This window comes from Diadema antillarum, unplaced genomic scaffold, assembly GCF_040938485.1.
Source record: "Diadema antillarum isolate AM-2024a unplaced genomic scaffold, OU_Dant_1.0 scf00000151, whole genome shotgun sequence".
Classification (NCBI taxonomy): Eukaryota; Metazoa; Echinodermata; class Echinoidea; order Diadematoida; family Diadematidae; genus Diadema; species Diadema antillarum.
The window spans coordinates 2,914,422-2,930,847 of NW_027271040.1; the positions used below are offsets into that span (position 1 = coordinate 2,914,422).

The 16,426-nt window shown below is 35.6% G+C and overlaps 1 long non-coding RNA gene across 1 annotated transcript; it reads left to right on the forward strand.

Annotated features, from left to right (window-relative positions):
* The first annotated feature begins 12,608 nt into the window (after positions 1–12,608).
* LOC139721890 (uncharacterized) lies at positions 12,609–14,807 on the forward strand. Its single transcript, XR_011710247.1, has 3 exons — positions 12,609–12,786; positions 13,317–13,403; positions 14,648–14,807. It is a non-coding gene; the product is annotated as an uncharacterized lncRNA (long non-coding RNA).
* Positions 14,808–16,426: the final 1,619 nt, after the last annotated feature.

The following is a 16,426-nucleotide window of genomic DNA, read 5'->3' on the forward strand; positions in this document are numbered from 1 at the left end:
GTATATACACATTCGTAAAAATAGATGCTTCTATGCATGATCACAGTATGATCATAAATATATTATACGTTTATTATACCTACATGCACTTGTACACATAATACTTGTATCATACCGGCGCGCAGTGGTATACATGTATGATATCACGCATTGCAAACAAGAAACGATAACGCAACACTCATCCAGAAATAAAGGATTGCACATCTCATGCAACAAGCTACATTAAATGAGAAAAGTTTCATGTTATAAGTGTCACTTACAATGTATATACTTTCCCATGTGTGTGCAAGTGTGTGTGTGTTTGCGTGCATGTGTGTGTATGTGTGTGTGTGTGTGCGCGCGTGTGTGGTTTGTGTTTATTCATAGGTCTGCGTGTGGAAGAAAAGTGTGCATGTGAATATATATTTTTTTCTTATGATACTAGAGGTAATTCCCACCACCCCGACACACAGAGAGAGACATTTAGCTATACAGAACAGTCAGTATGTGCATAGCAGTCGTTGGTCGGTTTTCAAATTTCAAATGTGTATGAAATGACCTTTTCTAAGCACTTCGACGTCCACACTCAATTACGATAGCAACATTTATATCAACTGTTAAAGGTCTTGTTTACATTTGGGAACAGTGATTTAAAAAATGTTCAAGATATGAGATTTAATGCATACTATGTGTAGGTCTGTTGTACCACAAAACATCCTATCATATGAAATTTCCCGATAATGCCTAGAATATAAAGAGATATCTGTATTTTTCTAAATAAACCGTAACTGAAGACGGTTTAGTCTGGAAACATTGTTATTATAACTATTGTTCACATTTTGTGTATTTAACAAAACTCAACATTGATTATATCAACTTTATTTTTTTTAATTCTTAAAGATCCTGTTCACCTTTGGGAGTAGTGATTATTTTTTTGAAATGTTCAAGATATCACATTTGATGCAAATGTGTAGCTCTGTGGTATCACAAAACATCCCACCATGTAAGTATGTGTATTTTTTTTTATTTGCAATAAAGCCTGAAATAAAAGGAGATATCAGTATTTATTCCCAATAAACCATAACTGCAGACAGTTTAGTCTGGAAACATTTTTATCATAACTATTGTTCATATTTTGTTTTCTTTAACTATACTTAACATTGTTTATACGGATTCAAATTTTGCAGTGGTTGTTTCTATCCCTATCAAACTCATATTCTTGAACTATTTTAAAGCACTAATGCTGGGTTTTGTTTCATCTGCAAATGGTAAATTATGCCTATAACAGAAATTTAAAGAACATTCTAAATGTGGATTTAATAAACATACTCAATTACAGGAACTGTATTTCCATTAAGGATCAATTCATTTTCGAAAAAAAAAAACAAGAAATGCTAAGGAAGCTATACTTTCCAAAGGAACACACGATACTTATGTTTTGATAGTACTTGCTTAGATTTCCAGTTCATGATTATCGTTTTCTTTTTACTCTGTTACCAAGGTCTACATTGTTTTGCACAGTTATTCATAAATTGTGAAATGACCCTAAGTTGATACGCTGGGATCCCAGTGCTTCACAAGTACCACCAAATCTTACTCTTCAGCTTTTCATAATATGCGTTTCTGAGCTTAAATCTCCATTGCTATGTAGCATTGCAGTGAAAATATACCGTATGCAATTACGTTGTTTAATAACGGTAAACAAGTCTCTGTTTGATTTAAATCAGTGCATGTACAACAGGATGCGAATTGATTTTATTTTAGTTAGTGCCTGAACGTGTTTCCTTCCAGAATCGAACTGCGTATAATTATGAAGGAATGACAATTAGCTCAGAGGTGATCGATGTGGAAGACTAAGTGTTGAATGAACTGTATGGTACGTGTGGATTATTGATGATAATAATGTAATTCTCTCGTTGCAATATATTCACATGAAATGATTCATGATTGAAAACTTTAATTTTATGTACATGATAGAACAGTACAAAATGAAATATCTCAACACAGGAAGAACAATTATCATTCCTAATCCAAACTGGTTCTCAAACTTGATGCTACAAATCCACACTAACAGCTCATAGAGTAAATTGTGTAATTATAACTATGTGGGTACTCAGCGTCAGGTTTTAATTTGTTTCAACAATGATCTACTATAATTTCTCCTCTTTTCTCATACGACCAATGCAACACCCAACTTCATTCTCATTGGGGGAAAATGGTATTTCTAGTATCTTCAATAACAGATATATATGATATACTTAGATTTTTTATGTGTTTGTGTGTGCCCAACACTTAGAAAAAAATGAAATGTATAAAAAGGAATGCCTTCTTCGTGTCATTTGTGAACAAAATATTGGCTGAAGTCTTGGTGTTTACCTTTATCTATAAGGTCAAGCTTAAACTTTTTGACATATTAAGAACAGAAAGTATCACTTGTATACACAAACGTTTTAATCTGGAAAACCACAATAGATAAATCATGTTCGATTTATTTTAAACCTATTTATTGATCCTCTTCTCACTTTATAAGACACATATTATTCATTCGTATAAAACAGACAAAACAAAAACCACTTTCAATTCTATGGATTATGTAAGATCTTACTATTATTTTCGGCAAAGAAAATAGTATCACTTGAAGGAAACGGGACGAATGCCTTGAAACATATCCTTTAAGACCGCACTGGATGGATGCAGTACACACACAGACACTCACGCATAGGTTCCAGTACATAAATCAAACATGTGATGCACGGCACTTAGAATTGTATTCATTTTTTTTTTGCTAAAGAAAAAAAAAGTTATTTGAACATTCCCTCCTTAGTATCCAAATCACAGTTTCCCTCATATATGTATATATATATATATATATATATATATATATACATGTATATATATATATATACATATATGTATATGAAATGAAATGAAATGAAATTCTTATTTATCAAATAAACATCGTCAACATAGTCACAACAGTCAATAGTTGATGTACAGCTTATGTATGTATGCATACACTATGACATCTGTGTCATACTGTGAAGTAGTCCTTAGGTCTCAAGATCACTGATAAGGCATTGAAAAAACATTGTCAAAACCTTAAGGGGAATACAAAAAAAAAAATGTGTGGTACGTTTTCACCTATCACGCCGAAAAGTATGCTCCTAAAATCCTCTTTATAGATTTTTTCAAAACAAAGAATAAAGGGGGTATCTCAATGAGTGCCGAATTTTTGCGAGCGTAGCGAATTCAAGGAAATTTCAGGGTCCGTTAACAGTTGTAACTAATATTCGTAAACAATTGCAATCAAATTCGCAAACAGTTTTCATTGCCGCAAGCAATTTTTCTTGTCGCAAATTTCGTAAACAATTGCTATCAAATTCGCAGTTTTCATTGACAGTGTCTCAATGAGCGGCGAATATTTTCGAGCGTAGGGATTTCTGGGGATCTTTATGTTTTGTTAGCGTTCGTTAACAGTTGCAATCAAATTCGTCAACACCTGCAATGAAATTCGCAAACAGTTTTTATTGTCGTGCACAGTTGTTTTTCTTTCGCAAAGAAATTCGGAACATGTTCAAAGTTTTGTAGACGAGCCAGTAGCAGCAGGATTATGTAGTGTTATCATTCGACTTGGTCAACAGAGGACTGTTGGCGCAGTTATAACGGCGCTCACCACCTTGAGATTAAAAACTTCAGCCCCGTCATCTTTTATATGCAAATCAAGTTTTTTCTTTTCAAACAAAAAAATGTTTATTCCTGTATCTTAGAAAATTGGCGCTCTATCGTCTTCATATCTGGCAAATGTTTAGAGCATATCAAATAAGACATTGCCGTGAAACATAATCATTTTTCATATCACTAGACGCCCTTACGACTTTGCAAATTTGAGTGAAAGGACAAATTTTTGTGTTGACGCCTCTTTAGATACCTTACGTGACTTCTCGCTCTCATAATTTACACTTTGGTATTCTATGTTATTCTCAATGGCATTCAACTTGGTTTTTTTTATGTCATATCACATGACCGTGTCCAACTAGAAGCAGGTCATTTATCCTTGGTCAATTTTCTTTCAACTGTTGATACGCCCTCGGTCACGTCTAACGTAATCCCTAACGTAACCCCTAACCATGGACCTACTAACGAATGGACTTTCAACGAAACCTACCACTTTGAAGTACGAGATCCGCCGCCACCTGACTATGCACATCTCTATAGGCGTTTTCACATCAGCCCGATAAAAATCCAAGCTCAAGATATTTTTCGTGATTGCGAATTAACGCGCTATTTCATTTCTTATTCACATCAGCCCGAAGAGAATTAGCCCGAAATTTTTTCGAGCTAATTCGACAGCTGAGCATGTGCGAACAGCATCAGTAATGTGTGCACTTTCAAAAATTTCTCATGCTTTGTGTGCAGTTTGCATCGATCGATCGGGTCACACACGCTAGGCATGATGGAATGCATCGCGCTAATTTCTTGAGGCGTTTTCACATTATCAAATAGCGCGCTAGTTCGCCAATTATCCCGCTATTTCAGAAATTTCCCGAGTGTGACTCGAGAAATTTTCTCGACCAGAGCGATACAATTAGCGCGCTAATTTGTGTTCACATTATCAAATAGCGCGCTATTTCGAAACATCGGGCTGATGTGAAAACGCCTACTGTGGTGTTTTCAAGGAAGATGTTCACAGCGGCTTCATGAGAAGGGAAAAAACTGGACAGAGTTTGCGTGAAGAGTCTGGCCAAGTACTCTCCGCATGTCGGACGGGATATGATGAAATCGAGGAAACTTAAATAACCACTTGAAAATTCAAATTCATGAATCAGTTGCAATGAAAACATCTCGACGGAAGAAATTCATGAATTTGAATAACAAAGCAGTACCCGCTGCATGCTATAAGAATTAGAACCAACACTTGCTTTCGGGTGAAAGCTTGGTGGTCTAGTGGAGATGAAACCTGTCCGGTGATCAGGAGGTCGTAGGTTCGAATCCTGCTCGAATATGTACGCCCATGATCTTTTATCATGGCTACTACTAAAACACTGATCAATTCAGTGCTTATTTACGTCGATGTAGGGCAATTTGTCAATCAGTTGCACTTGAAAATTGTCCTTTATTCAATATTGCTTAGCGACATGTGTCTTGCAACTGAAGGGTAAATCTTGCATTAATGACATGATGAATGCACGCTGGTAGAATTAACACTTAATAGAATTGGGAGGGGGAAAAGGCAACAAAAAAGCAACACTGTGCGCAATATCAACAGGGCAAAATGCCACATGACAGTCCCAACGTGATGCCAAATTGAGTTCACAGAAACGAACCAATTCCACTGAAGAGATAAAAAACATGGTAATTCCTGTAATTGTTGTACTTTGAATATAATGTCTAGTGTTTTACAGATATGCTGTCGGCAAGGACACGCAGAGTAACAGCCATTGGCTGAGCAAGTTCCTTTTACTACCGTGTTGAAGAAAAATGAAAAGGCATAATAAATGCACCTTGCACAATTACGGGAATAGTATTTTCCATCCTTTTTTTTCTTTATTTTTCCTCTTTCTGCTATTAGGATGTGCGGTCTGCTGTATTTTTCTCTTCAAGTATATTTTTTATATGATTTTGATGAGCCGTCGTTGATAACAAATTGTTAATTTCAAGTAATATGTTTCTGTTTCAGTAATGCTGAAAAATAATGATCAATTATTTTTTTTTTTTTGTGGGAGGGGGTATTAAAATGTTTAAAAATTCAGAAATAAAGCAACACTAATCCAAACCAAAAGTAACATGACACGTATGCATTACCCAGTCTTATACGTCCAATCGTAAAGACGTACAAAAGGAAAGAAATTTCGCATTTACACGTCTATAAGCAGACAGCTGAGGGAGCACATAAAAGTAAAGCTTGTTTTTAAGAAGGGTTTTAAGCTAAACAGCAATTGAGATGCATCATTTATTGCGGGCACAACAAAAGGAATACCGTTGAAGTCACTATACAGGGTTTGCCAGATGTCTTTGGCCATGTCACGTTCAGTGCAGCGTAAAAACTCTTCTTGATTACTTCAAAGGATCAATGCCATTTTTGCCTGTTTACCTTTTTTCCTTTTTTTTTTCTTGAGGATTTGCATGTAGGCCTTCCGCTCCGACCGTCCTAGGGCAGTAACGAACACAACTTAACACATATAAACAATGATTAGGCTGCTGAAAACAAACGAATGAAAATACAATGCAAATAGATATGTGGTATCATGGCGTGTGGAAGGAGTCATTAATATGGCACGTTTGAGTTCCGTTCATCTTTAATCATGAAACCCAACGTTTTGTGTTCTTAACAAGGAAGTGTTTTCAATCTAACTAGTGTTGAAAAACCGAAAGCATGTGAAAATAATAATGATAAAGTAATATAAGGAGATAGTTAGTCATAACACGTCTGAAAAGAAAGCATTACTGTTCTCAAATATCAAAAAAGAAAAACCCCGCGGATATGAAACTAACATTATAGAGAAACTGCAATGGCTTTGATAAGGACTGGATAAATGAGTAAAACCGTTAAGTTGGTGCTAGGAAACGTTATTCAACAACTTGTCAGATTTCGCAGGGAGTGATTCCCTCAATGCGATCTGGTGATTGTTCCTTTTTCTACAGCGCAAGAACTAGCCTGTTTTGCAGAGCTACGATTACTTACTATCCAAAAGCCTCCACGCATGCCTTCACCGAGCGTGATTCAAACTGACATTGTCTTGCGTCGAAGAGAGATATCCTGAATTTAAAGTCAGAAGCGTTTTTGAAAAAAAAATAGAAATGGTACAGCTTTGAGCGCAGACGAAAGAATGGCTGCACTGGCGTGGATGTTTGCTGGTTTCATATGTTCTTATCTCTCCCCTGCTTTCTCGACAGATACGCGTGGGTACAATTTCCATCGTTGATAGTATTATTACTTTTTATCTCTATCATTCGTACTTTGATGTTCGTTGCTATAATCGTTATTGCTATTGCTATCATGCTCTATAATTTATAGTCGGAAGTATAAGAAGGGGTAAGGACACTTTTTTTTTTCAAAATAGATGTTTTCCATATTTCCTCTTAGGATTAACATTGTTCTACCATTGTTTTACCTAAATCTTATGAGTATTTTGATTATGTTATTCGGCGCCTTGAAATGATATATAATTCATTGCAATTGGATGTTCCTATGTCGCATAGGAATAGATAATGTACAATAAACATATGTAGAAAACTTCTTGTGAGAAAGGAAACGATCTAAGTAATGGGCATTCTATAAGTGCCCTGAGTCATTCCTTTATTTCAATCGTGCGGAACACAAAAGGGATTTAGCTGTCAATGGTAACCATTATGGAGAGCTCATTTATTTTTACGTGGATTTTCCTTGCTTCTGAACAATAGTATGTTCATCATTCTGTCAGAATATTGAAGCCACTGCAGATTCCCTTTTGTGCTGCTTTCTTTTGCATTCTTTCATCAACCTATAAGATTTGAAGAACGGAAAAATAAAACAGTAAAAGATCTGTCAAACGTCTGACAACAGATCTATACCTTGTATGATATTGTATTCAATCATAGGATTTAGATTAAGAAAAATGTATGTCACGAGGCAAGTACAGGTCTTAATGAGATGATTTGACCTTTTTAGGGCTACTAGAAGATCCAACCGTTACGGTTGTTTATGGACTTTCTGATGCAGTGAAACATATAACTGAAGAGCGCCTTATCTCGTTATCTATTTGTTTATTTATTCGTTACATTCTGCAGTTATATCTCTGAACTGCTCGGACAAGGCTAGAGAGCGTGAGCTGTCGTGTGATGAAAACTGCGTCACCACGGGTGTTGGCTGGGTTGTACAGGGACCCGCTGGACGGCGAATCCTCACAGGAATTGGCTCTATCTCTAGCAGATTGATAGGAATTCAGGTATCAGATGAAATAGCGAATAAAACGTCTGACATCCTCATTGTAAGTCACCTGCAGCCTTCACCCGTTCTATCACTGGCTCATCTGACAAAGCTAAATCTACGGGATATATACATACCCGGTGCACTTCAAACTGACCGCGAAGTGTTATGAGGGTGAGTATTAATTGTCTTTGTTTATATGACCTGGCTTATAAGTGAATCCTTGTTATCATTAAATCGTGAATCACAAAGTCAACGAAAAGTTCACTCCTTGATTTTGCGCGAGGACTCAAAATATAGGTAAAACGGGTGAACATAGTCAATCCTGACTTTTGTTGTCAAAGTTTCTGAAAGAGCAATATTCTTCTTCTACATTGCTTCAAACTTTGGTATACTAAAACGAATGGGAAACTGTGCTTTAAGACTTTTTTTTCTAGAGCACTTTTTCTTTGTCCGATAGTGTGATTGGATATGTCTTAGAGGCCCCTTTTCATATCGTAAAAATCCTTCTCACACTCTTCACTTTAAACTCTAGAATCTTTTGAAAGGATAATGCTATACTGCTTTGAAAGTTAGTGTTGGTAATGAATGGAATGCAAGAGGGTCCTCAATTTCAGCTTAATCTGATTTTCCCGATTCATTGCACAGCTTACGCACCTTGGTAAGATTAAGCCTTAGAATCAAATTAAGAACTTGGTTCAAAGCTGTGAAGTATTTTGCATGATGATTTCCATTCTTGAGTAATTAAGTAAACAAGGATTAGAGTAAAAACGTAATTTATATCTGCCTGGCTCTGCGTTTTATTTCACGTGTTAAAAAGTGTTGCTCAGTCGTCATTACGGTATGTTGCCTGTTGTGCGCGTGTTAATTTTCCCATTTTAATAATGGTCTCGACAAAGGTGATAATCAGTAACAGTAGAAAAGGATTTTAGGAAGTTGGTCTTTATGTTTGAAGCACATCGTTCAGAGAAAACAAATGAATTCGTAATGTAAGATCCTCAGGCCACCTTTTGTGAATGTTTGATTTTGTTTTATTTGCAAACTTCGATCGAACTGAATAGTACAATATGAACGCAGCCAAGGTTATATAGATGAGCCTTGAAACATAAAACTGATTATTACAGTATATGTGACCCTGCAACACAAAACCAACAAAAAGTCGCCAGACTTGGATTTTTAGTTAACCCGATCCATACTGAATTCTGAAATCTTCATAGACTTAATATACAAGCCACCAGGTTCCCGTATGAAACGGGTTAAGGGCAGATTCTAAAAGAGCAGATTCTAAGCTTTAAAATGGTGCATAACTCAATTCAAATGGATTCTCCTAACCCATATAAATATTGGCAAGAAAGCCCACTCTCTGGAAAAGTTTAAAACTGAGAAAAGAGGCTCTGAAGTACAGGGTCTATTCAAGCGCTTAATCTTTATTGAGCCGTGCTACCTGTGCCATGAATGAGTGTTGATGACGTTTGCTCCCGTCAGCAAAATATAATAGTAGGACCTAAGCGAAGTAGGCCTATAGTTTTATGTACTATTATGTTGGAATGTGTAATTTCAACACTGAAGGTGTTGAAATTTCATACACCTTTGAATTGTCATGATTGTATGTCCAAGTACCGAGCTTGCCTTTTCCTCTTTGAATAATTTCATAATCGTTAGTACATCCGTGTAATGTGAGAATTATAGTAACATCAGTTGGAAAACAGCGGCGCATCCCTTCTGCTCTCCATCTTCGAATAACTATTGTTATCTGTACGATCTTGATATCTATTGGGTTCACTTGAGCAAGTCTATGAATTGCACATGGTCAGATTTCATCGTCTATTGCCCCAACGTCAAAGTCTAATGTCAAAAGGCGGCGATCAAATGTCGGCATAGTAAAGTTTAATTGGCTGAAGAGGATCTTCTCTTTCCCTTTTTCGGGGTAGGGATGGGGAAACCATTAAGATTCCTGCAAGGATTGAAATTTATAGCGCATGGCATTGTTATCTCCTTAAAGTAACCAGTCCTTTCAACCATACTTTGAAATTCCGAGTACATTATGCTCAAGGAAAAGACTCTGATGGTAGGATGCCCGCTCAGTTATATATACTAGATGTACAGATGAATGCTATACACAATCTGCAAATTGTTATGAATTCCAAGATATCTGAGTTGACAAGAGAATTGAGCAGACTTCTAGTTTTGAAATGACATATAACTCAATACAAAAGGTTTTTTTCTAACTTATCTTGATAATGGAAAGTAGGCATACCTTCTGTAAAAGTGTTTTACTGAAAAAAAAGACTATTTGAAATTCAAGGTCTATTAGGTGCTTAATCGCACCCATAAGAAGTGCTAGCTCTGTGCAATGAATGTGACAAAGAACAGGATACGAATCTCTATATCAAACCATATGAAGGGATTATCAAATTAGGCAAAAATGTGCATACTTATTCAGTATAACCTATCCATTTATACTTGTAAGTGCAATAGCGGCATACTTTTAAAAGTAATTATACAGCTGTAGTTAAAAGTGAAGAATGCACAGAGAAATTCTACTGCTCATAATCGGTAAATCAGAGAAAGCCTACGTCAGTGTTCTTGAAAAAGAGCAAAAAAAAGAGAGAGATTATATATATTATCCTAAACTCGGTGTAGCTATATAAAAGAGGCTTTATTCTTTCAGAAAAAAAAAAAGAATTCACTAGGTTGACCTATTTCGCCTGTTTTGAGTCATCACGTAAACGTCGGTTGTGCTACATTTTGTTAGCTTTGTGATGCACGGTCACAACGAAGTCTTGAGAATCTCTGTTCCTGGTTTTCTAGATATGTTAATGATAATCTATTCTGAAATCTTGAGGACTCAAGAAGTAACGAACTGTAGTGAACATTAACAAACCTTCAGAGTAATGAGCTTTATTTACTTCTGGGATGAACGAACGTTCGGAGTAATGAATTGTAACCATTTTAATCTTGGATGCATTGGTAACTCTTGTTGATCCCGTTTCCCTACTAAATTCACACTTTTCTTTACTTCACTCTTTTACATAGAACAAAATATAACTTTAAAAAGTCAGTATATTTTAATTCCATGATTGTCAAGGGCATAAAGAGAAACCAATTACACTTGCATTGTTGATAATTTGACAAATGTGCACCTGGTAATCTTTTTTTTGTTGCTACAGCTTTGATATCGTTTTTATTTCATCAATCATTAGAAGATGTATACTTACCTTAAAACATACTGCCATTTGACAGTCTGTGCCAGCAAAACATAATTGAAAAATGGTGTCACTTTCGTCACAAGAATTCATTACATATTTATTTCGAGGTGAGGATCAACGGAAGTTATTTGAGCGGAATTGAACATAAAGCCTTCTCATCAATCTCACATTACATAGCCAGAAATAAAGGCTAAGGCAAATTTAGAATGAGGAAAAAGGTTGTTTGAGACAACATCAAAAAAGTAACAGCAAATTTGGCAAGTGGAACATTGTTCCATCATTGGACAGCAATGTTCACCGGAATGTCTCGTTGGTCATATTTATGATTCATTCGACATTGTCGTCAAGCATTTATCATAATATTGCAATAGATAAGTTGACAAGATGCTGCATGCGTAATCCACGGGACTTATCACTTTTAAGGGTAACAGTTATCAAGTGTCTCAATCTAAATGTGGATTGTGGTAATAGTAACGATTCTATTATCTCCGAGTTTTCTAAAATTATTAGAGTTTTGCGTCACTGTATTCTCTGGTGAGTATCTCCACTTAATCATCTCAAAAGGAACCTTGTAAACATCAAAGCTTTAGATACTAAGTACTCTTACGGTATTTTGCAATAATGTTACTTACCGGATATACAATCGCGTCATCATAACCTTATATAAAGTGAAAAAAAAATACATGTTTGTTTGCTTTTTTTTTTCAACGTAATGCAAGACGGAGTTGTATACAAATATGCCACAATGCCTGTGCCTGTGCCTGTGCCTTTTGAAGTGTTGCAGCGGGATACATCCGCTCACCCGCCGGGCTGCATGGACGATATCAGTTGTTTGTTTCATTATTTTCTAAAGTTTTTTGGGTCGTTTCGATATTGACGATGTATTGCTTGAGTTTGCGATCGAACCATATCTTTCACTTGTGTTAGGACAATGACCCCAAATCCCAAATCTCGTAAGATTGATCATTCTCAGTGATGACTCCTAGTAACGTGACGAGTCACATCAATAAAGACAAACCAAGCGCTTCATGGTAAATATAAATTTCCCCTGCTACCTTCGCAGCAGAATTTATATTGTTACGAATTTAGTACGTCCTTATCTTTTCCTCGGGCCGGCCATCTTTTTAAGCAATGCTTATAATGGCGGCCCTCTGCATAATCGTTTCTTAACTATAAATGTTATTCTTATCACTGCTGCATAGACATGCATACTGTATATTAAATTTCTTTCATATCGTTGTTTATGCAAGTCAAAAGACTGTGTTAAATTTACTTTACATATGTCCTACATGTTCATGATTATGTACTTTTATATGTATCGTGGTTTATGCAAGTCAAACGACTTTGCGTTGAATTTACTTTGTATATTTCCTGCATTTTCATGATTATGTAACTCATGCATATTGATTTGCAGAAAATAAAGTATCTATCAAACAAAACAAATGTGTGTTATATTCCTCATAATTCACTTTCCAGGAATACCCTCTGTGAGGCTGGTTGACGGGCCCTCTCCGCTGGAAGGTTTAGTTGTCCTCGATTCAGACGGATATGTCTGCTACAATGGGTTTAATACTATAGCTGCTAATTTAGTCTGCCGAGAGCTCGGATTCCCAGCGGCAGAGAAGTATTCGGCTCAGATTTTGCCCAGTACAGCAATACAGAACAGAGCACAACTGTCATGTCCACCTCAAGGTACATTTTGTTTTTAATGCGAGTTAATATCAATGAAAAGGAACCAATATGAGTGCATACAAAATGTATAAGATAACGACAAAGACGCAAAAGAAGCAATAATAACAATTTCAAAGTATTGTTTGTGGTCTTGTAACACAAAACAAGACAACATCAGGTCTGTCGCATTTTGTTATCAAAACAAAACTGACTTTGCTGTTATCTTTCTATAGGTGACTATCATTTTGCTTGTAAAATACACACACAAAAAAGAGTTAATTAACCATTATAGTGATAAACATAACACATTTGAAAAAAAACCAACATGAAATTGGAGGAAAGTGGGCAGATAATGCAGAAGGTGCATTTGCATATCAAGATAGGTTTCAAATTTGAGAACAATTGTCAGACATATCGATATATATTTTTTTTTCAATTTCAATAGTTTATTTATTTGTAATATTTGTCATATTTGAAGTATTTTTTGTTTCGAAAATTGTTCCAAGTGCATTACCAAGTTTATAACTTTATTCCATGGCATCAATGTGTAGTTTCCTATAGGGTTCAACGTTTGAGGGATTGTCCAACATCTACCACTGGTTGTTCCACGAACATGACTGTTCGACTTAAATGTCGAGGTGAGGCTAATACTGTCACTTAAAGATAAAAGGTAATAATAATAATCGTATACAATGTATATAGTGTTAATTAGATTGTTTAGTAGACAACCCAGGTTTTTTCACATTACTCCAGTTCCTAACATATTAATCGGTTACCAATATGTGAGTTAAACTTAAGATTCTCTTATTGAACTGGAAAGCTGGTAATGGATGTGCTCCCCAGTACTTAGTTAACTTAATTTCTGAATAGGTCCTCATTAGAAATATCCTATCTCGTGGGAGTGGCAGTGAAAATATATGGCATCTGCTCCTGTCTTGTAGAATTTGATGGTTTCGATACGGTGCATATTCCAAACAGCTTTTAAAACATTTTTTTTCTTGTGATTAATGGTGATTAATTTTTGAAACATATAACATCAATTTGTTAATTTGTTGTGTTGATTTATTATGATATGTGATAACCTTTTACGCCTCGGGATAGTAAAACTAGAGTGATGAGGCTTTATCAAGTGTTTGGTATAATATATATATAGTATATATATATATATATATATGTATATATACATATATATATATATATATATATATATCAGATATCAGTCTGTAGTTGCCGCGGTCAATCGATATTGTCGAGCCCTGTATTTGTATATATATATATATATATATATATATATATATATATACAAATACAGGGCTCGACAATATCGATTGACCGCGGCAACTAAAGACTGATATCAGGCCACCAACTCTATTTTTGGTGGTTTGATCGGGCAACTAAGTTTCAAAACCGATTGTTACTTTTGCTTTTATTTCTGGCAACTAAAATCTCAGATTTAAAGATGTTATTGGCTCGAACGGGTCATCAAAAAGCTGTGTCGAGGCCGTTGATACATGCACACTTTCTTCAAATGAATTTTTGTTCGTCTTTATGATTATTTCGTTCGAAATTTCATCGCATAGATACAAATAAAAATTGGCCTTTAGCTGTGTAAGAGCAAGTTTATGAATATATGTTTATACACGTACTTGTATTTGTATGTACTTATAGATATGATTATGAATCAATATACAATTCTATGTTAATATATATATATATATATATATATATATATCATAGTATATGATATATGCAATAATTCATACATACTGGTATAAACATGATAATTTCACATAATATATTTATGCATAATAGTGTTTGACCAAAAAAAAAAAATCATTTGTGGTTACATTGGTAACCATCATTATATCCTTCTTCAACATAGAGCCTGGATTTCTTGGATGCTACGAAGGCAATCAGCAATCATTCTCGCTTCTGTCTGCAAAGGGATTTGACGTTCATTCTGTTGAGGAGTGTACATCTACCTGCAGAGGGGAACCAAGACACAAGGATGTTGCTCTGCTGTACAAGGGAAGTGAGACAAAATGGAAGTGTGTATGTTTACAATCAACAGGGCTTGCCGGCTTGATTACTGGTGCAAATTCTTCCCACGAGTGGACATGTCCCAGCCAGGAAGAACTTGGATCTGGTCATCTTGTCTATAATTTATATAATAGTGAGTGCGAGAAGCAAAAATTCAGAGAATTCAGAAAATTCAGACAATAATTCTGACATTCTGAAATTCTACCTCAATTAAAAATCATATATCACGGATGAGGATGTAATGACCCCGACCCACAAAAGTGACTGATCAAGTAACAAAGATCAAAGAATATAAGTTTATACAAAATGAGATTAGAATGGATATCGTCATGGGTTTGTTTGAATGCATTAATTGTGTTGAACAAAGATAGGTTTAAAAACTCATTTAAAGCTTCTATGAACAACGTAATAATATCAAAGTCATGGTTGCCTTTCAATTTTCTGCTAGGTTTTCACTTTCCACTTTTTTTTTAAATTTTACATACGTCACCGGAGGCCGATGAAGATAATTTGAGAAGCTTTGTTAAGGACACGTTTTATATTTCAAATATGTATTTACAATTTGAATTTGATAGGTAGAGAAATAGTAATGCAACAGAGAGACACAAAATTCGATTTTAAAATACAAAACTGATTTTGTTGGTTTTGTGAGAGAAGATCACATTCCATGTTGATTCTCATGACATAGATAGTAATGAGATAAATTCGGTAATTTTTCACATCTTCGTTTATAACACTTACTCAGAGATACCTTTCTTCCACTACGATGGCAAGAAGGAAAAATCTGTTCAGCAATGTGAACAAAGCTTAAGATGAAATGGTACGACATGCACGTCTTGTGTTGTGGTGAAACGGTTTGAATGTCTGTGAAATCTTGTGCGTTACATATGGTTGGATACCAAAAAGTAGGCAACATCGCGGGGTTTTTTTTTCGGCATTAATTCTTAATTTCGATTGATCATTGTTAGATACGAGCAGGATACATTCCTACTGCCTTTCTTTTTTCACATAGTTTCTGTCGGGGTTTGTAATCAACCCGGCCATGTGATGAATGGTCACTGGAACTCAAATGTTACGAGCTATGGATCCGAGATAACTCTCACCTGTGGAGAAGGTTACGTCATCAATGGCAGCGCTACGCTGCAGTGTGTGGAACAACTTGGCTGGTCGACTTACTTCCCGGAATGGAATGCGTCGATGCCGTCATGCCAAGCAGTCGAAATCGGAACAACAGGTCCGTAGTAGAAATAAGAGTAACCTCTCTGTATCTGACAGATATAATGGCGGGATCACCAAAACATGGTGTATTTGAATAGTTTTCTCACCGTGCAGTAAGGGTGTATTGGAATATTAATTAACTTTTCGTTTGTGCTGCAAGAAAGTATACATTAGGGTTGAAAAATAGCAATACAGTCAGTACAATATAGCTAGCAGCAGACTTTACAATTTTTAGGAATTCAATGTGTTCAATCAGTAAGCAACATTTTCAGGATACATTGATGGCCCCCTCTAAATCAAGTTCTGGCATTTTTCTTACTTCTGGCTGGTTAATATGTATGTTTATGGACCTGACACACCCTACTCCACAGACTGTAACTTGGCTACAACAACTGAGGGACAT